Below are 21,521 nucleotides of genomic sequence, written 5' to 3'. Positions count from 1 at the left end.
AAAATATATATAGATCGTTTTTAAAAACAATAGCCATTTAAAACATGTTTTCAAAACCATATTAGTCCCTCTAATCGAGCGCCATATGCAGCTCCCCAAAACTGCATAACCTAAGAGAGCACCTTGGGGCCTGAGAGCCTACCCAAGAAAGATTCTCGGTGCCTCAGAGTATATCCAAAGAAAATCTTAGGTCTATAAGGAATTATCAGTCGGTGTTGAACCTATAAAAGGAATTACTAGCAGCGATTGAACCTACCAGAGATATGAATTACCAGTCGGTGCAGAACCTAGAAAAGGAATTACCCACAGTGACTAAACATGTCAGAGTCTTCATACCAGATCCCAGAGTACCCCAAATAAAACATTTTCAATCAGTAAACAAAGATATCAGAAATCAGATCAGAGATCTGAGAAAACATCCATGTGATCAGGGAACGTGGTAGAGGTTACATATATTATTCGGAGATACTAGATAATCTTATCGGGAAGAGAAACATGAATCTTCAGTATACTGATATAATGGAGGAAATTAAAATCACTATTGAAAGAGTTAATTAGCTGACGGGATCATCATTTATTTAGAATATGATTTATCAGGCTCATATAGTTTTGGGACATTTTTCGGAGACACTGAATAATCTGAAAGGTATTCATAATCCTTTGCATTTGAGTTCCATTTGTTTTCAGGTACGACCAGAGTGATTTCATTATTCAGGAAAATAAGAAGCATTTTGGGTAGTAGATTCTTGGGGGATTCAAGTGATTTGAACTGATAAGGGAGAAACAAAGATTCAAGGAACTTATGATTTGTGTCGATCTATCAGAATATCGAGTTAACTCAAGTTGAACAACTCCCAGAAATAATGTATGACGACCGGTCCATTCATTGCCCTTCCAGGGTATGCACTCTTTAATACCAACAATTCTTATCCATTGATCACCTTCAGAATCATAGCTAAATATATCTTAAGGAGACAAACATTACTCCAATGGTCTTTATTTCATTTCCACGTTTCAACGATATCAGGAAATGCCGACGTACTTGATTTATGGTTAATAACTCATAGGGATGGTATATCATGTAAGTTCATCAGAGTTTCCAGACTTATCCAAATCACTTACTTGATCCTCAGCCATTGAGGTTACTTAGTTCATTTATTAGTCAAGTCTATCCCGGTCACTTCGGAGTTTTCCAGAGAAATTCAGATGTTTCTGAAATTCGGATACCTATATAACTTCCGTTCAGTTCTATTTGGTCATAATAATAAAGTCATATTGGTATCCGAGGTTGATTTGTTTATTTCAGAGCTGAGGGTATTAGTTATTCTAGGGTTTAGAGATACTTTAGGTGTAACATCCTCAATACCAGGTTAGTGAACAAATTGTAAAACTTCAGAATTTAGTGACTAAAGTAGAGAAATTGAAAAGTTTAAGGACTTATATGAAAAATTTTATGTAGGACTATATAGTAAAGAAGGATGAATGGAAGAGAAAAATGGTCATTTGATCAATTATTGAATTAAAAATGAGATATGAGAGAGATATATACACGTGGAGATGGGAAGAAAAGGGAAAGGAAATATCCATAGATTCTTCTTCTTCATCAGCCATGAGACACATAGTAAAGATGAGTTTTATTGTGAGTTGATTTTTTTCTAAATTTAAGTTTGGTTTATGATCCTTAGGTGATACTTAAGCTTAAGGAAAACTTAAGTTATCTTAAAACTATAAGATGAATGAATTATGAGGGATTAAAGATAAGGAGTCTGCAAATGAAATCTTGGAAAAGAGTTGATAGGTGGAATTTGAAACTAAATTTGACTTGTCATCAGTTGAATTAAGAAGTATGAAGTGATAGAATTGAAATTATAACATGTTGGAAATTTGGTAGAATTCTTAAATTCAAGATATAGAAGGAGATTTTGAAGATAAAGATGTGTTAGATGAATAAAAATTGGTTTAAGTATGTGTACTTGAGTTAAGAATATGAGAAGGAATAATAAATGAAGGAATTGAGTTGATAAGGGTAAATTTTTGGGTTTAAAAAGTGAAATCTGGGCTTTGAGTATCGGTACTGCTTCATCCAGTACTGATACTTCAAGAGTAAAAGAGTGATAATTGGTATAGGGCTATCGATACTGGTTAAACAGTATCGATACCATAAGTTTGAATTTGACAAAGGCATTCATGGGGTATCGATACCTGAAGGGTAGTATCGATACCAAGGGTACCGATACCATAAGGTCAGTATCGGTAGAAATTTTTGAAACAAGTATTTTGAATGCAAAATGGGTATAGATACCAGGCTTAGTATCGATACTACAACTAGGGAAGTATCGGTACCATACCTTGGGTTCCGATACTACTTCAAATGGAAAATAGAATTAAACCTTTCTTTTAGCGTAAGAAATAAAGGATCGAATTATAATAATTGGAATGTATGATTGTGTAGATATCGAACATAAGCAAGTTCCAGAACGACCGAAAAGTTAGAATCGATCAAGAAGAGAAATCAAGTCATAGAAGTAATTAATATCAAGTGAGGCCAAGGTGAGTGCGTAGTGTGTAGTTCAATAGAAATAAGACTTGTTATAAGTCTATTTCCTATGTTAGTTTTCATGGTCCAATAGTTATGAACATGCATAGATATAATATGACCATTATAAACACATGCATGAGTTATATATGTTTATATGATTTGATACATGCTATATGATTCATGTGAACATACTCAAACAACATATGTTATATGATATGAGATTGATGGTCATATATACATGTGATATGTGACAGAAGAGAAGAAATATGTGATTATAAGAGAACTGACATGAGTATAAGAATATGTGGTGAAATTATGGTTATATGAAATATAATGATAATGCCCATGTTATACGATATGAGAGCTATAGGTATAATTGGCATGCCAAGAGTCGAGGGTTACATAGGTCCTTCGGGACATATACATAGGTCCTTCGGGACATATTTCGCATGCCACTCAGTGGATCCTTATACGAACTGTGGTGACAACATATGTCTATAACCTCAATGTACTCGTGTACCTTAAGTTCTCAGTAATGTACATGGGCGTATAAAAGATATAAAAAGTATTTACATGATTATATATTAACATGTTATTATTGTTTACATTGAACCATATATGACATTATTGAATTATGATATGATAAACATAATTATATTTGGATAGTTAGATTGCATGTTCATATTTATAAGAATTGCATTGTTATATTTTTATGCCTCACTAAGTCTATGACTTAGCGTGTAAGTGTTTTACACGTAGGTACAGAAAAGCAAGAGGATCAGACTTAGGATCTACAGAGCAGCATATCTCCACTCGAAGATCAGATCAGAAGTATTTTGCACATTATGCTTTATTTATGTATTAGATATTTTGGCATGTAAATAGAGTCGTAAAGTACGTATGCTCTGATCAAATTTTGTAATGGTTTGAACTTACTTATTTAAATGGTTAACTTTATGTTAATAAAAGTTTAAATGTTTTATGATTTCTTTTATATTTATAAATTTAAAGGTTTGGAAAAGTCAATGTGACACCTCAGATTCATATACAGGTCGGATACGGGTAGGGGTGTTACATTTATTGGTATCAGAGATATGGTTTAGCCGGTTCTAGGCATAAATCGGAGTCTAGATTGTCTTTAAATGTGTACATGCCAAAATAACAGAGAAAAACTTCTGATTTGATAAGAGTAACAAGTATGTTGTATGCTAATAAAGTTATATGGTTGTATCTTATTAGATATCCGGATACGATAGCTCCCAAAGTGAAGCGGGAGATGATAGGCCAGCTGAGAGTAGTAATTCACCTGCCCTGGCTAGGTAAGGTGAAGGACATGCACCTTCTGGAGTGTCTATACAAGACCATGATGTTTTCTTCAGGACGTAGGATACCATCTTGAAACGTTTCCAACCTCCTACCTCTTTAACTCAGAGAATGAATGTAGAAAATGAGTTAAAGGGAATAGGAGCTCCTGAGTTCAAAGGTGAAGTTGAGGAAGGTCCTGTTGCTACGAACCTTTGGCTCAATGATGTGAAGATCATGTTAGAGGGACTCCATTGTTTTGATGTGGAGAAACTAGATGGAGTGGTCTCCTTGCTCCGTGGGAAAGCGAGAATTCGGTGGACAAATGTCACTTTGAGGATGACCAATAATCAGGTGACATGGTCTTTGTTTTTGAAAGAATTTAAGCACAAGTATATAAGAGATCAATTCATTAAGCAGATGAAGAAAGAATTCTTAAACCTGAAGCAAATGAATCGCATTGTGTATGAATACGAGTGTGAATTCAACAAGTTAAGTCGTTTTACGGCTGAGTTGGTTCCTAAGAGAAAGATGCATACGAGTGGTTTGTTGAGGGCTTGTGCCCAAGGTTAAAGGAGATATTGATCGTGCTGAATTTTTCCTCGTTTTAAGAAGTAGTAAATCGTGCTAAAGCTCTAGAGAGAGCTCAGAATAAATGCTTTTGGGGAGAAAATAGCCCAACTATAAAAAAGAATTGGGGCTTCATCAAGTTCTGCACCACCCAAGAGAGGTAGAGATTCTGGTTTTCGATCTTAGGTGAGGTCAGAGTCGGTGGCATCCTCTGCTAGAGGATCAAATCAGATGAGAGCTAGACAAACTCAATTGGTAGGGTCTAGTGATGAGAGAGCATAGTAGGGTCAAGTAAGAAAGTGTCAGATTTATGGAAGAAACTATAGTGGTATATGTAGAGTAAAATCTGGAGCTTGTTTCCGATGGGGAAACATGAAATTTCATAAAAGATTGTCCATTGAGGGCTAAAAAGTATACACAACTAGAGCGATTTGCTTCGATGTCTCAGAGAGGAAGAGGTAGAGGAAGAAATAAGTCAGAATCTTTTAGTCAACAGGAAATACGCTCCACTACGCGAGTGTATAACATCAAGACCAATAAAGATCGTGATGATCCAGAGATAATTACATGTATTTTTCTACTGTATGATAAATGCATTATGGTATTGATTGATCCGGGTTCTACATACTCGTATATTAGTAGTAAATTGGTAAGAGAATTGAGAATTCAATTAGAAGCTATTAGTAGTGATGTGATAGTGACAAATCCATTAGGGCATAATGCTCGGGTTAATAGAGTGTGTCGAGGGTATCCTATACAGATTCAGGGAATTGAATTCCCTGCTAATCTGATGGAATAACCCTTTGAAAAATTTGAAGTGATACTGGGAATGGTCTGGTTATACCGTTATCATGCTAATGTTGATTGTTGACTAAAGAGTGTAACATTAATCAGTTCAGATGGATTGGAAGTTATAATGTTCAGTGAAAGATGAAATCCATTGAAAAACGTTATATCATTGATGTCAGCAAAAAAATATTACTACAGAGATGTCAGGGTTTTATTGCTAATGTGATAGACACTAGAAACAAGAAAAAAGGGTTGGAAGAAATCACTATAGTTAGAGAATTCCTCGATATCTTTCCTACGGAATTGTCAGGTCATCCTCTGGATAGAGAAATGGAATTTCAGATAGAGATAATGCCTGGAACCACGCCCATTGCAATGTCACCATACAAAATGACTCCAAAAGAGTTGCAAGAGTTAAAGATTCAGTTATAGGAATTATTGGACAAAGGATTTATTAGACCAAGTGTATCACCCGCTTCAGTTTGTTCGTTAGGAAGAAAGATGGATCGATGCGTCTCTGCATTGACTATAGGCAGCTCCACAAGGTGACTATCAAGAATAAGTATCATCTCCCTATAATTAATGATTTGTTTGATCAGTTGAAAGGAGCTTCCGTTTTCTCTAAAATCGATTTATGATCTGGATATCACTAATTGAAGATTCAGGAGAAAGATATTCTAAAGACGGCGTTTAGAATGAGGTATGATCACTATGAGTTCATTGTTATACTGTTTAGAGTTACTAACACACAGGCTACCTTTTTGGACCTGATGAATAGAATATTTCAACCTTATCTGGACCAGTTCGTAGTTGTTTTCATTGATGATATGCTGGTATATTCGAAAATAAATGAAGAACAAAGTGCTCACCTGAGGATAGTTTTACAAATTCTAAAAGATAAGAAGTTATACGCCAAACAATCTAAATGTGAATTCTAGTTGAATGAGGTGACATTCCTTGGACATATAATTTCTGCGGAAGGAATTCAGATTGATCCTCAAAAGATAAAAACCATTCTAGAATGAGAAGTTCCAAAGAATGTATCTGAAGTTTGAAGTTTTCTGGGACTTGTAGGTTATTATCGAAGGTTCGTTAAGAACTTTTCGATGATAGCTTTACCTTTAACTAAGTTGATGAGGAAAGAGATGACATTTGCTTGGACTTCTGAATGTTAAGAAAGTTTTGAAACGTTGAAGAAGATTTTGACAAAAGCTCCAGTATTAGTTCAACCTGGATCTGGCAAGAACTACGTGGTTTATAGCGAAACGTCCCATAATGGTTTGGGATGTGTGTTATTGTAAGAGGGAAAGGTTGTGGCTTATGCGTCGAGATAATTAAAACCACATGAAAAGAACTATCCAACGCACGATCTAGAGTTGGCTACTATAATGTTTGCTCTTAATATTTGGTGTCATTACTTATATGGTGAACATTACTATTTATATACAGATCATAAGAGTTTGTATTTGATGACCCAAAAAGAGTTTAATTTAAGACAAATGAGATGGGTAGAATTTCTAAAAGATTATGATACGATAATCGATTTTCATCCTGGAAAAGCAAATGTGGTGGCAGATGCTTTAAGTCGGAAGATGTTTGTAGCCTTACGAGCCTTAGATGCCAGGTTGTCATTAAATGGAGATGGTGTAATATGTGCTGAATTGACCCTTAAGCCATCATGCCTAGATAGAATTAAGGAATTGCAAACCAAAGATGAAAAGTGTTTGAAGAAGTTACAGCAAGTGAAGAATAGAGAGCTTAACGATTATGAGATAAAATTTGATGGGAATCTATACTACCGAGGGAGATTAGTGATTTCGGATGATGATAAGTTAAAAAATGAACTATTAACAGAAGCTCACTGTAGTCCATTGACGATGCATCCGGGTGGAAACAAGATGTATATGGATCTCAAGAGTCGTTATTGGTGGCCAGAAATGAAAAGAAGTATTACAGAATTTGTGTCCAAGTGCTTGACTTGTCAGCAAGTCAAAGCTGAGTATTAAGTAGGGGAATGTGACTATGGATTTTGTGATGGGGTTGCCTTTGACTCCAAACAAATGAGATTCAATCTGGTGGATAGATTGACTAAATCATCTCATTTTATTCTGGTAAGAACAGATTTCTCAATGGATAGGTACGCTGAATTGTACATCAGGGAGATTATTCGATTGCACGGGGTACCTATTTCAGTTGTTTCTAATCGAGATCCTAGATTCACATCAAGGTTTTCGAAGACTTTGCACAGAGCATTAGGAACTCGATTAAACTTTAGCATAATATTTCATCCTCAAACCGATGGGCAATTCGAGTGAACTATTCAAATCTTAGAGGATATGTTGAGAGCCTATATAATAGAGTTCAAAGGATCGTGGAAAAAATACTTGCCACTTGCCGAATTTGCTTACACCAATAGCTATCAGCCAAGTATCAAAATGGCTCCCATGAAGCTCTATATGGATGAAATTATCGTACTCCTTTGAACTGGTACGAGCTTAAGGACCGAGAAGTTCTTGGTCCTGAATTAATTCATAAAGTAGAAGAGAAAGTTCAAGTGATTCAAAATAATCTGAAAGTAGCAGCTGATAGACAAAAATCATATGTTGATCTAAAAAGGAAAGAAATTGAGTTTCAAGTCGGAGATAAAGTATTTTTAAAGGTGTCTGCATGGAAGAATGTATTAAGAGTTGGACAAAAATAAAAGCTTAGTCCTCGGTTTATTGGACCCTGTGAGATCATTAAGAGAGTGGCACCAGTGGCATACCAACTAGATTTACCACCTCAAATGGAGAAGATTCATGATGTTTTCAATGTTTTAATGCTTCAGAGATATAGGTATGATCCCTCCCATATTGTGACACCAGAAGAGATAGAAGTTCAACCTGACTTAATTTATGAGGAAGAACCGGTACAAATGTTGGCTCATGAGGTAAAACAATTAAGGAACAAGATTATTCCATTGGTCAAAGTATTGTGGAGGAATCACAAGATAGAGGAATCAACGTGGGAGCGTGAAGAGGATGTGAGGAATCAGTACCCCCATCTCTTTGTGTAGTGAAAATTCAAGGATGAATTTTCTTAAGGGGGAGATTTGTAACATCCTCAATATCGGGTTAGTGACCAAATTGTAAAACTTCATAATTTAGTGACTAAATTGTAAATCTTTAGAATTTAGTGACTAAAATAGATAAATTAAAAAGTTTAAGGACTTATATAAAAAATTTATGTAGGACCATGTAGCAAAAAATTATGAATGGAAGGATAAAATGGTCATTTGATCAATTATTGAATTAAAAATGAGATATGGGAGAGATATATACACGTGGAGATGGAAAGAAAAGGGAAATGAAATATCCATAAATTTTTTCTTCTTCAGCCGTGAGACACATAGAAAATGTGAGTTTTATTGTGAGTTGATTATTTGCTAAATTTAAGTTTGATTTATGATCCTTAGGTGATACTTAAGCTTAAGGAAAGCTTAAATTATCTTAAAACTATATGATGATGGAATTAGGAGGGATTAAAGATAATGAGTCTTTAAATGAAATCTTGGAAAAGAGTTGATAGGTGGAATTTGAAACTAAATTTGACTTGTCATCAATTGAATTGAGAAGTATGAAGTGATAGAATTGAAATTAGAACATGTTGAAAATTTGGTATAATTCTTAAATTCAAGATATAGAAGGAGATTTTGAAGATAAAGATGTGTTAGATGAATAGAAATTGGTTTGAGTATTTGTACTTGAGTTAAGAATATTAGAGGGAATAAGAAATGAAGGAATTAAGCTGATAAGGGTAAATTTTTGGGTTTAAAAAGTGAAATTTGGGCTTTAAGTATCGGTACTGCTTCATCCAGTACCGATACTTTAAGAGTAAAAGAGTGATAATTGGTATAGGGGTATCAATACTGGTTGAAATATATCGATACCATAAGTCTGAATTTGACAAAGGCATTCATGGGGTATCGATACCTAGAAGGTAGTATCGATACCAAGGGTATCGATACCATAAGATCAGTATCAGTACCATAAGATCAGTATCGGTACCAATTTTTGAAACAAGTATTTCGAATGCAAAATGGGTATTGATACCAGGCTTGGTATTGATACTACAACTAGGGAATTATTTGTACCATACCTTGGGTACCGATACTACTTCAAATGGAAAATAGAATTAAACCTTTCTTTTAGCCTAAGAAATTAAGGATCGAATCATAATAATTAGAATGCATGATTGTATAGATATCAAACATAAGCATGTTCCGGAACGACCGAAAAGTTATAATTGATCAAGAAGAGAAATCAAGTTATAGAAGTAATTGATATCAAGTGAGGCCAATGTGAGTGCATAGTGTGTAGTTCAATGAAAATAAGACTTGTGATAAGTCTATTTCCTATGTTAGTTTTCATGGTCCAATAGTTATGAACATGCATAGATATAATATGACCATTATAAACACATACATGAGTTATATATGTTTATATGATTTGATACATGCTATATGATTCGTGTGAACATATTCAAACAACATATGTTATATGATATGAGATTGATGGTCATATGTACATGTGATATGTGAAAAAAGAGAAGAAATATGTGATTATAAGAGAACTGACATGAGTATATGAATATGTGGTGAAATTATGGTTATATGAAATATAATTATAATGCCCATGTTATACGATATGAGAGCTATAGGTATAATTAGCATGCCAAGAGTCGAGGGTTACATAAGTCATTCGGGACATATATATAGGTCATTCGGGACATATTTCACATGCCACTCGGTAGATCCTTATACGAGCTGTGGTGACAGTATATGTGCACAACCTCGACGTACTCGCATACCTTAAGTTCTTAGTAATGTACATAGGCCTATAAAAGATATAAAGAGTATTTATATGATTATATATTAACATGTTATTATTGTTTACACTGAACCATGTATGATATTATTGAATTATGATATGATAAGCATAATTGTATTTGGATAGTTAGATTGCATGTTCATATTTATAGGAATTGCATTGTTATATTTTTATGCCTCACTAAGTCTATGACTTAGTGTGTAAGTGTTTTACACGTAGGTACAGAAAAGCAAGAGGATCAGACTTAGGATCTGGAGAGCAGCATATCTCCACTCGAAGATCAGATTAGAAGTATTTTGCACAGTATGTTTTGTTTATGTATTAGATATGTTGGCATGTAAATAGAGTCATAAAGTACGTATGCTCTGATCAAATTTTGTAATGGTTTGAACTTGCTTATGTAAATGGTTAACTTTATGTTAATAAAAGTTTAAATTTTTTATGATTTGTTTTATATGGATGAATTTAAAGGTTTTGAAAAGTCAATATGACACCTCAGATTCGTATACAGGTCGGATACGGGTAGGGGGTGTTAAATTAGGTCATTTTACACTTTAGGGCATTTTGGTCATTTTCAATATAAGGGCATTTTCATAATTTATCCATGGCGCTATTTTCAGTAATTTCATACCCAAATATTTCCAAAATTTAACCTATAACGAGATTAATCAGAATTTACGTGTTGAGATTTGTTGATTAAATCATTTTACTGAGGTTTATTCTCGGTCATTCTACCTATTTCTTTTTCGAGTTGTCTGAGGCTTTTAATGTGTTCTGTCCTTAATCCAATTTACGTCTGAGCCCAATGATAATTAGTTACATCTAATAGACCAATCATTTCTATTCATGCACGTACCAAATATCAATGGGTTCTGAAAAACATACAAAGAGTAGTAGAGTATTACCTCGATTTCTATACCATATCGATCGACCCCTTTAAACTCTATTCGACCACTCTCGAACTTGAATTCAACGTCCAATAATCCCCCGAATGCCAAACAACCAAATTTACGTCAGAAACTTAACTTAATTTAGAAACCAACTTGAATCCGAAGATAAAACATTGAAAAACAGCTTACCCGGTGCTAATTTGGCAAAACGGACTTCGGATTTGAACTCAGGACATCGAAAAACATAAAATATGACCTTTTCAGAAAAGTTGACTTTTTGGTCAAAGTCAATGTCTATGGTCAACAGGTTGACTCGATCAAAGTCAATGGTCAACGAGTTAACTCAGTCGAGATGACTCGGTCGGGTCAAGCAGGTCAGGCTAGCGGTTTTAGATAGACGGTCGGGTCGACCCGGTCTAGACTGGTTTTGGAAGATTTCCAGGGCAAGGGCGACCCCCACGCGTAACGGGTGGCGCGTGGAGGCTACGATGAGGTTGGGGTGACCGGCTGAGCATCCCATAATCAAACACAACCCAATTAATATCCATTTCAACATCAAAACAAGCGAATACCATATTAAAATTAATCGAAAAAATGATCGAAACTTAGCCACACAGGCGGTCGGTGAAAACGACGACGGTGAATGGCAACCCCGGTCGGGCTTTGATCAGAATTGGATGGGGAACACGATGTTGGGGGAGGTGATGCAAGTCGGTCGCCAGATCGGTCGAAATTGACAGAATTGAGACGGCGATTGAGGGTTTTGGGCATTGACTTCTCCTTTTGATTTGAACCAAATTATGGTCGATTTTAAAATGGGGTTGGTCGGGGCTGCTTCGTAGAGGCCAGGCGCACCTGATAGGGGTGGAGGTGACGTGCACCGTCAGTCGGAGAGGCTGGCCGGAGTGGAGACGGGGGGTAGCTTGGTTTGGGGTTTGGGTTATCGAGGTTCATGATTGGGGAAAATATTTTTTTTAAAATTTTTGGGATTTTGGGGGAAAGTTTTCAATGCTAACGGAAAATGGGTAAATTATGGACAAGGTTCATGTATTTCCTATATTTTCTAAAGTTGTCCATAGGTTTCATAAACTCATAATTTGACCCCAACTTTGGGGTGTTAGATTAAGGGTCCGTTTGTTTCACAGAAAATATTTTACGATTATTATATTGATGTTTGGAAGATGTTGTTTAAACCATTTTTTCACTAGTTGATGATTTTTTTTTAAAATTATTTATTACAAATATTAAATACACTAAATAATATTATTTATCATAAAACATAATATTATTCTTTTTTAAAATACTAAAATAATTTATTTATTATTAAAATATTATTTTTATAATTTTATTAATAAAACTATTAATATTGGTATATTTTATTGAAATAAAAATATTTATAAATTATATTAATTATAAATTAAAGTAATATTGTTATATTATATTTTAAAAATATTAATTAGTATATTTTAAATATCTTTATTAAAATATTATTAGATTATTATATTAATATTAAATATATAAATAATATTATTCATTATTAATAATTTAATAATATTATTTCTATGAAATTAATAAATAACATAAATTTTATTAATAATTTATTATATATTTTAAAATAAAAATATAATATCTTATATTATTATAATATAATTTATTATTTTATTATTATAAAAATATAATATTATATTATTATAATATAATTTATTATTTTATTATTATAAAAATATAATATTATATTATTATAAATTTTAATAAATATATTTTAAATGTTTTAATTATTAATATTTTGATTAAAATGATATTAGAATATTTTATTAATATTAAATTCATAAAATAAAATTATTTTGAGTATTTATTCTTTCAAGTATAAAGTTCGGAAAATGACTTACGGAAAATCAGACCGTAAGTCATTTTCCAAAAAACACAAAGGAACTTTTTTGATCAGAAAAATGTTTTACGTTGACCAACCAGTTTTCCTCCAACCAAACACTGGAGAATGAAGAAAACATTTTCCGAAAAACGTTTTACGTGAAACAAACGAACCCTAAATCTAACTGTGAGAAAAAAAGATAAACGAAAAATAATGAGCAAACGAAAAAAAATACCAGAATGTAGAGGAAACTTGTCATTAAGATATAGTTATTAAAAAAATTAAAAATACGACATAATGAAATAAAAAAACAATGAATACTGACGGTTGACGACTAACACTTAATGCACAAATTTAATGGATGGAATGTAACTTCCCAAAATCTGGGTAAGTAGAATCAGGTCTAATTTCACAATTTGTGTAAAATGAAAATTTTTGAAATATTATGATATAATGTTTTTTGAATAATAATAAATATGATTTTTAAAGTGTAAATTCATTTTGAAGAAAGGAATAACTTGAATTTTTAAATTAAAATTCAAGTTTAGTGACTAAATTGTAAAAGGATCAAAATTGTTAAATTTACATAGGTATTTTCCCAAGATCAATTTTCCCTTCATTTTCAACTATTTTGCCTTGAACTCTTCTTTCAAATTCCTTTGATTTTTATCGATTTTAATAACTACCTAAATTGTTTTGACTACCTTACTTCTTCATATCTGTTTTTGCTTACAAACTCATTTTGAGCATCGTAACTGATGCTCTTAAGTGGTGTTGTTGATTTGGCGTTATAGGTAAGAATTCCAGTCTTTGTTGTGATTCTCGTGTTTACTTTTTTAGTAAATGTCACTGATGTGTAAGATATTACTTTTTATTGACAAAACCTATGTTTAAAATATGTTCTATCAAAATTATGAATTTAGAGAGTAGAAACTAAATCGAACATCAATTGATCAAGTTGCAATTTCTATACTAAACTGTAAAAAATAAAAATTAAGGGCAGAGTTTTGAAAATATGTGGTCCAAAATTTTTAACATCGCGAAAATATTTTTCATCCCAAAAATGTTTGAATCGCATCCAAAAATTTGTAGTAAGTCAGTTGATGTTCTCACCTTTAAATTTTTTTTAATTTCTTGACTCAAATAAATTGTTTCATCCCTCCTATGCTGGTAGGGATGGCAAAAAAACCCGAACCCGACGGGGAAAACCGAATTAAACGGGTCGGGTTTGGGGATGATAAACGGGGACGGGGACGAGGATGGGGAAAACCCATTTATTTTAAATGGGGACGGGGACGGGGACGGGTTTGGTAATCCCCGCCCCGATTACCCGCCCCGATACCCGACCCAATAAATATTAAAAATAATTATATATATATATATATACAATATTAATAAATTTAATTTAAATAAAAAATATATATTTAATTTAAATATATATATATACCCGGCCCGATTCCCAGCCCAATACCGACCCAATAACCGACCCAATACCTGGCCCAATACTCGTTTAAATAATCGTTTGTGCTAAACGGGGATACCCGTTTCCCCGCGGTTTTCCCCGATTACCCGACGGGGATCCCCGTTTAAATCCCTGCGGTTTTTTAAACGGGGACGAGTACCGGTTTTTTAAACGGGGATGGGGACGGGGGGACCAATACCCGGCCCGAACTCGGCCCGTTGCCATCCCTATATGCTGGTATCATTTAGACCTATAACATAAATCAACTAAATATCAATACTGCCATTTAGTACCCACCATCATACCATATATATCATAAATTCAATAAACTAAGTAATTCTAAAATGATATCGTATAACTCAATTCATTCAAACACCATAAATCAAACCAACTACACTTTTAACATAACAACGCATACAAAATTACAACATAACTCTTATATATCAATTATACACAATTTTTTTACATACTCAAGTATATCGAAACATCGAACTTACATATAAAAACTTGAAAAATCTTGGGTTTTGGCTTGGTACTTATTGATACTTAAAGATAGTTATCGAATAACATATCAATTTCTGGGGGAAAACGTGTTTTCAATATTAATTCAGAAAAATATTTTGAATTTCGAATTTAAAGTTGAGGAATATTTTGAAACGAGGACCAAAATTGACGCTCCAAAAGCATTATTTCTTTTTGTGGTTATGTAGTTAAATTATTTTTTTAAAATTTTGTTTTAATTACATAATATATATGTTTTATATACCTTATTTTAATAATTAAGAATAATATATTGGATTTAATTTAGTTCAACGAAATCATAACTAATGTTGAATTTTAACTACATTGTTTTCTTTTAAGTGTAAAATATGTGGGCTACAGGTATAAAGGATTTCATACCGATTTTTGTATCATATTGCGGTTTTGTTCTTGAAATTCTGAAAATTAGGTCTCGATAGAATTAAGGAACTTTATATGTTTAATATGGTGATTTAGGGTTGAGATTAGAAATTCTTGATGATATTAATAGCGCTTTTAGGTGTCGGTCTTGATGGTATAAAATGTGTTAGTTAAGTTAAGAAATCGTCGGTACGAAATGTGGATTCATTGTGTTTTATAGTGAAATTTGGAGTCTTTTTTGATGCATCATTTAAGTTGAACTTCCAGCCAATTTTGTTGTTATTTATTCATTCTGATGTGTTCTTGAAGCTCAAGATTCGTTGGTGGCAATCGTGCATTGAAGCGGTTGTTGTTAGTTGTTGTTATTTTCTTTAAATTGTGTCCACTATTTTTGATGCACCTATGTGGTATGATATGGTACATGGAAGGTTTAAAGTGTCTATATGAGTTGTCGATAAAATTTATTGGTTGTAGTGATGAATCGAATGAGATTTTTAGCAATGATTCTGTACCAGTGACTAATGTAACAGTTGGTAACAAGGTCGGACTGCCCTCGTGACACATAAATTTGATAATTCAACCCCCAATTTTAAGGTATCATGGTGACTTAAAGAAATGATTCTAAAACTAAGGGGACAATCATATTGAGCGTAGAAAGTTACATGGTTTAAAAACTACAATAACTAAAAAAGAAATAATTTAGAAATTAAATTACCAGAACAAAGTTTAAACAATAACTAAGGAGGCATGGTTTTCATAATCAAATAACGGAATAGAAACATTGAACTTTGGATTAGGTGGGGAGCGCCAGGCCCGAGCAATAGTGCAACGCTAAGGCAACGGTCGAGAGTCCCAGTAGCAAGCTACTATGATGGACCCTCCCCCTCAAAAAATAAATTTAATATCGTGTGGACCATTGGCCTACGTATCAGATATTAAACTGATAAGAACAAATACTACACTTGATCTTAGCCAAAAGGCCGAGAAAGGTATGCTTTCAAATGTTCAAGGCCGTTGGTTTTATAAGCAGCTTCTCGCTGCATCCCTTCGTACCCCAACCATGTGGAACGTTACATGCAGCATCTCATTTGTAAGCTGCTTCTAGAAATAAACAGCTTTGGTTTTAAAGGCGATTCTCGCATAAAGCAGTTTCATTGGAGGTAATCAATCTCTGCCAATGCCATTCTCTTCAGGGTTACACGATCAATAACTTCAACCACATGTTATTTCATATTTGCATTCATCACATTAATATCAGTTACAAACCCACTTGTTACATCATCAAAATATTATTAGTTTTAATACTCATATGTGTATTTCAAGTTAAACTCTATTAGAAGCTCTTTTACTCTATTAGAAGCTCTTTTACTCCATCAATTTTTTTTGTCTCTCTATTATTCAAAGGGACATTTTAGTCCATATATGTTTAGAAAACTGAATATTTTAGTCCAAAATGTTAATCTACAGTTACTTGAACCAAAATATTGTATTTAATATATTTTCCCCCCATCAATTAACCGATTTTATCATTTTAAAAAAATTACAATCTGCTTCGTATATATTTCAGAAGCAAGCAAATAAGAACGACCCCTTACTATATTGTAGAAATTGCAAATTTGCTACGAATTTTTTGCAAAAATTATTCAAATCATTTTTGTAAAGAAGAATTATGTCAAAAATATTTTCTTTGTGTTTTGGCTTAAATATCCAACTTAAATTTTTTTAAAGAGCCAAAAACACCCTAAAATGTGAAAACTTGAGCCTTAGATTTCAAAACTAAGTGTGAAGTTTTAATTAAAACTTCTCCTAAGTGTTTCAAAACTCTTATACTGGTTTTAGAACTTCTATTCCATTGTGCTTAAGAGTTTCGAAAACCAATGTTGGATTTTGATACCCGTATGTGAGATTCCAAAGCTCATGTTCTAGTATCTATACTCTGGGCCTCCAACGATTGATATTTTCAAACATGTTTTAGGAGTTTCGATTCTCCAAGAATAGTTTCAAAACTATGGTTGCAATTGAGTATTTAAATCACGAATTTCATGCTTAAAATCGCTAGAAGCTACCTCCAACTTCTCCAAACGACTAGAAATCACTTAGAGTATATAAAAAGGACCGCATAGTAGCTCAAGAACATCAAGTGAGGCTTTCCCAACATTCAAGAGTTTCGATGCCCGTCTGTGAGTTTCCAAAACACATGTGCCAATATCGATACTTTTGTGCCTCCAACGATTTATATTTTCAAACATGTTTTAGGCATTTCAATATTACAAGAAGAGTTTCGAAATAATGGTTGCAAGTTAGTATTTAGGGTCCGTTTGTTTCACGTAAAACATTTTTCGGAAAATGTTTTCCTCATTTTCCAGTGTTTGGTTGGAGGAAAATTGGTTGGTTAACGTAAAACATTTTACTGATGGGCTTCTCGCAGGCCTACTGAAATTGGGCCTGAATCAATTGTAACCCAAATCTGGACCTAGCCCGAGTTGGGTTGTAACTGAGCTTGTCACTTGGGCATGTGTGTCTTACTTTGTAACGGGCCTTCGGGCTTTGTAAATAATAATATTAATAATAGAATATTATATATGTAGACGTATATAAACGTCACTCGGACGAAAACTACTGTCAACACATTCAAACACCATAAATCAAACCAACTACACTTTTAACATAAAAACGCATACAAAATCACAACATAACTCTTATATATCAATTCTACACAATTTTTTTACATACTCAAGTATATCGAAACATCGAACTTACATATAAAAACTTGAAACATCTTGGGTTTTGGCTTGGTACTTATCGATATAAATATAGTTATCGAATAGCATATCGATTTCTGGGGGAAAACGTGTTTTCAATATTAATTCAGAAAAATATTTTAGAAAGGAAAATTGAGGATTAAAATATTTTGAATTTTGAATTTAAAGTTGAGGAATATTTTGGAACGAGGACCAAAATTGACGCTCCAAAAGCATTATTCCTTTTTGTGATTATGTAGTTAAATTCTTTTTTTAATTACAAAATATATATGTTTTATATACCTTATTTTAATAATTAAGAATAATATATTGGATTTAATTTAGTTCAACGAAATCATAACTAACGTTGAATTTTAACTACATTGTTTTCGTTTAAGTGTAAAATATGTGGGCTACAGGTATAAAGGATTTCATACCGATTTTTGTATCATATTGCGGTTTTGTTCTTGAAATTCTGAAAATTAGGTCTCGATAGAATTAAGGAACTTTATATGTTTAATATGTGATTTAGGGTTGAGATTAGAAATTCTTGATGATATTAATAGCGCTTTTAGGTGTCGGTCTTGATGGTATAAAATGTGTTAGTTAAGTTAAGAAATCATCGATACGAAATGTGGATTCGTCGTGTTTTGTAGTGAAATTTGGCGTCTTTTTTGATGCATGATTTAAGTTTAACTTCCAGCCAATTTTGTTGTTATTTATGCGTTCTGATGTGTTCTTGAAGCTCAAGATTCGTTGGTGGTGGTCGTGCATTGAAGCGGTTGTTGTTAGTTGCTTATTGTTTTCGTAAGTGTACGGTTCGGGTGCGGGTTTGCACAAACCTTATTTTATTTAAAACATAGGAGTTGGTTAATCCCCTATTATGGGTTCTCGTGTAATTATTGTCGATGTTCTTTGTGTTAATTAAAAGTTTGTACGTTCTAGAGATGTATGATCGGTCATTTCTGAACAATTAGCATCGCGAACTTTTTTCGATAAATTTCCAACATTTGCTTTAAATTGTGTCCACTATTTTTGATTCACCTATATGTGGTATGATATGGTATATGATATGGTACATGGAAGGTTTAAATACATGTGCAACACTAGTTGTTATAGTGGCACGAAAAGTGTCTATATGAATTGTCGATAAAATTTATTGGTTGTAGTGATAAATCGAATGAGATTTTTAGCAATGATTTTGTACCAGTGACTAATGTAACAGTTGGTAACAAGGTCGGACTGCCCTCGTGACACATAAATTTGATAATTCAACCCCCAATTTTAAGGTATCATGGTGACTTAAAGAAATGATTCTAAAACTAAGGGGACAAGCATATTGAGCGTAGAAATGATTTTAAGGTAAGCTGCTTCTGGAAATAAACAGCTTTGGTTTTAAAGGCGATTCTTGCATAAAGCAGTTTCATTGGAGATAATCAATCTCTGCCAATGCCATTCTCTTCATGGTTACACCATCAACAACTTCAACCACATGTTATTTCATATTTGCATTCATCACATTAATATCAGTTACAAACCCACTTGTTACATCATCAAAATATTATTAGTTTTAATACTCATATGTGTATTTCAAGTTAAACTCTATTAGAAGCTCTTTTACTCTATTAGAAGCTCTTTTACTCCATCAATTTTTTTTGTCTCTCTATTATTCAAAGGGACATTTTAGTCCATGTATGTTTAGAAAACTGAATATTTTAGTCCAAAATGTTAATCTACAGTTACTTGAACCAAAATATTGTATTTAATATATTTTCCCCCATCAATTAACTGATTTTATCATTTTAAAAAAATTACAATCTGCTTCGTATATATTTCAGAAGCAAGCAAATAAGAACGACCCCTTACTATATTGTAGAAATTGCAAATTTGCTACGAATTTTTTGCAAAAATTATTCAAATCATTTTTGTAAAGAAGAATTATGTCAAAAATATTTTCTTTGTGTTTTGGCTTAAATATCCAACTTAAATTTTTTTAAAGAGCCAAAAACACCCTAAAATGTGAAAACTTGAGCCTTAGATTTCAAAACTAAGTGTGAAGTTTTAATTAAAACTTCTCCTAAGTGTTTCAAAACTCTTATACTGGTTTTAGATCTTCCATTCCATAGTGCTTAAGAGTTTCGAAAACCAATGTTGGATTTTGATACCCGTATGTGAGATTCCAAAGCTCATGTTCTAGTATCTATACTCTGGGCCTCCAACGATTGATATTTTCAAACATGTTTTAGGAGTTTCGATTCTCCAAGAATAGTTTCAAAACTATGGTTGCAATTGAGTATTTAAATCACAAATTTCATGCTTAAAATCGCTAGAAGCTACCTCCAACTTCTCCAAACGACTAGAAATCACTTAGAGTATATAAAAAGGACCGCATAGTAGCTCAAGAACATCAAGAGAGGCTTTCCCAACATTCAAGAGTTTCGATGCCCGTCTGTGAGTTTCCAAAACACATGTGCCAATATCGATACTTTTGTGCCTCCAACGATTTATATTTTCAAACATGTTTTAGGCATTTCAATATTACAAGAAGAGTTTCGAAATAATGGTTGCAAGTTAGTATTTAGGGTCCGTTTGTTTCACGTAAAACATTTTTCGGAAAATGTTTTCCTCATTTTCCAGTGTTTGGTTGGAGGAAAATTGGTTGGTTAACGTAAAACATTTTTCTGGTCAACAAAATTTCCTTTGTGTTTTCTGGAAAATGACTTACGGTCTGATTTTCCATAAGTCATTTTTCGAACTTTATACTTGAAAGAATAAATACTCAAAATAATTTTATTTTATGAATTTAATATTAATAAAATATTCTAATATCATTTTAATCAAAATATTAATTATTAAAACATTTAAAATATATTTATTAATATTTCTAATAATATAATATTATAATTTTAATATTATAATAAAATAATAAATTATATTATAATAATATACGATATTTTATTTTTATTTTAATAATATATAATAAATTATTAATCAAATTTATATTATTTTTTAATTTCATAGAAATAATATTATTAAATTATTAATAATGAATAATATTATTTATATATTTAATATTAATATAATAATCTAATAATATTTTAATAAAGATATTTAAAATATAATAATTAATATTTTTAAAATATAATATAACACTATTATTTTATTTTATAATTAATATAATTTATAATATTTTTATTTCAATAAAATATACCAATATTAATATTTTTATTAATAAAATTAGAAAAATAATATTTTAATAATAAATAAATTATTTTAATATTTAAAAAGAATAATATTAAGTTTTATGATAAATAAAATTATTTATTGTATTTAATATTTTTAATAAATAATGTTTAAAAATTTCATCAACTAGTGAAGAAATGGTTTAAATATATTCTAAACATCGTAAAACGTTTTCCAGAAAATGTAATTCATTTTATAGAAAACATTTTTAATGCACAAATTTAATTGCTGGAATGTAACTTCCCAAAATCTGGGTCGGTAGAATCAGGTCTAATTTCACAATTTGTGTAAAATGAATTTTTTTAAAATATTATGAGATATTTTTTTCAAATAATAATAAAACAATT

The 21,521-nt window shown here is 32.2% G+C and overlaps 1 non-coding gene across 1 annotated transcript; it reads right to left on the bottom strand.

The window, feature by feature from the left end:
- Positions 1-15,987: 15,987 nt before the first annotated feature.
- On the bottom strand, positions 15,988-16,183 carry LOC120144019. The gene has a single exon (XR_005518005.1). It is a non-coding gene; the product is annotated as a U2 spliceosomal RNA (small nuclear RNA).
- Positions 16,184-21,521: the final 5,338 nt, after the last annotated feature.

Source organism: Hibiscus syriacus, unplaced genomic scaffold (genome assembly GCF_006381635.1).
Source record: "Hibiscus syriacus cultivar Baekdansim isolate YM2019G1 unplaced genomic scaffold, ASM638163v2 tig00110865_pilon, whole genome shotgun sequence".
Classification (NCBI taxonomy): domain Eukaryota; kingdom Viridiplantae; phylum Streptophyta; class Magnoliopsida; order Malvales; family Malvaceae; genus Hibiscus; species Hibiscus syriacus.
Note: the sequence above shows the minus strand (reverse complement) of the source record. Positions and strands in the feature narration are given on the sequence as shown.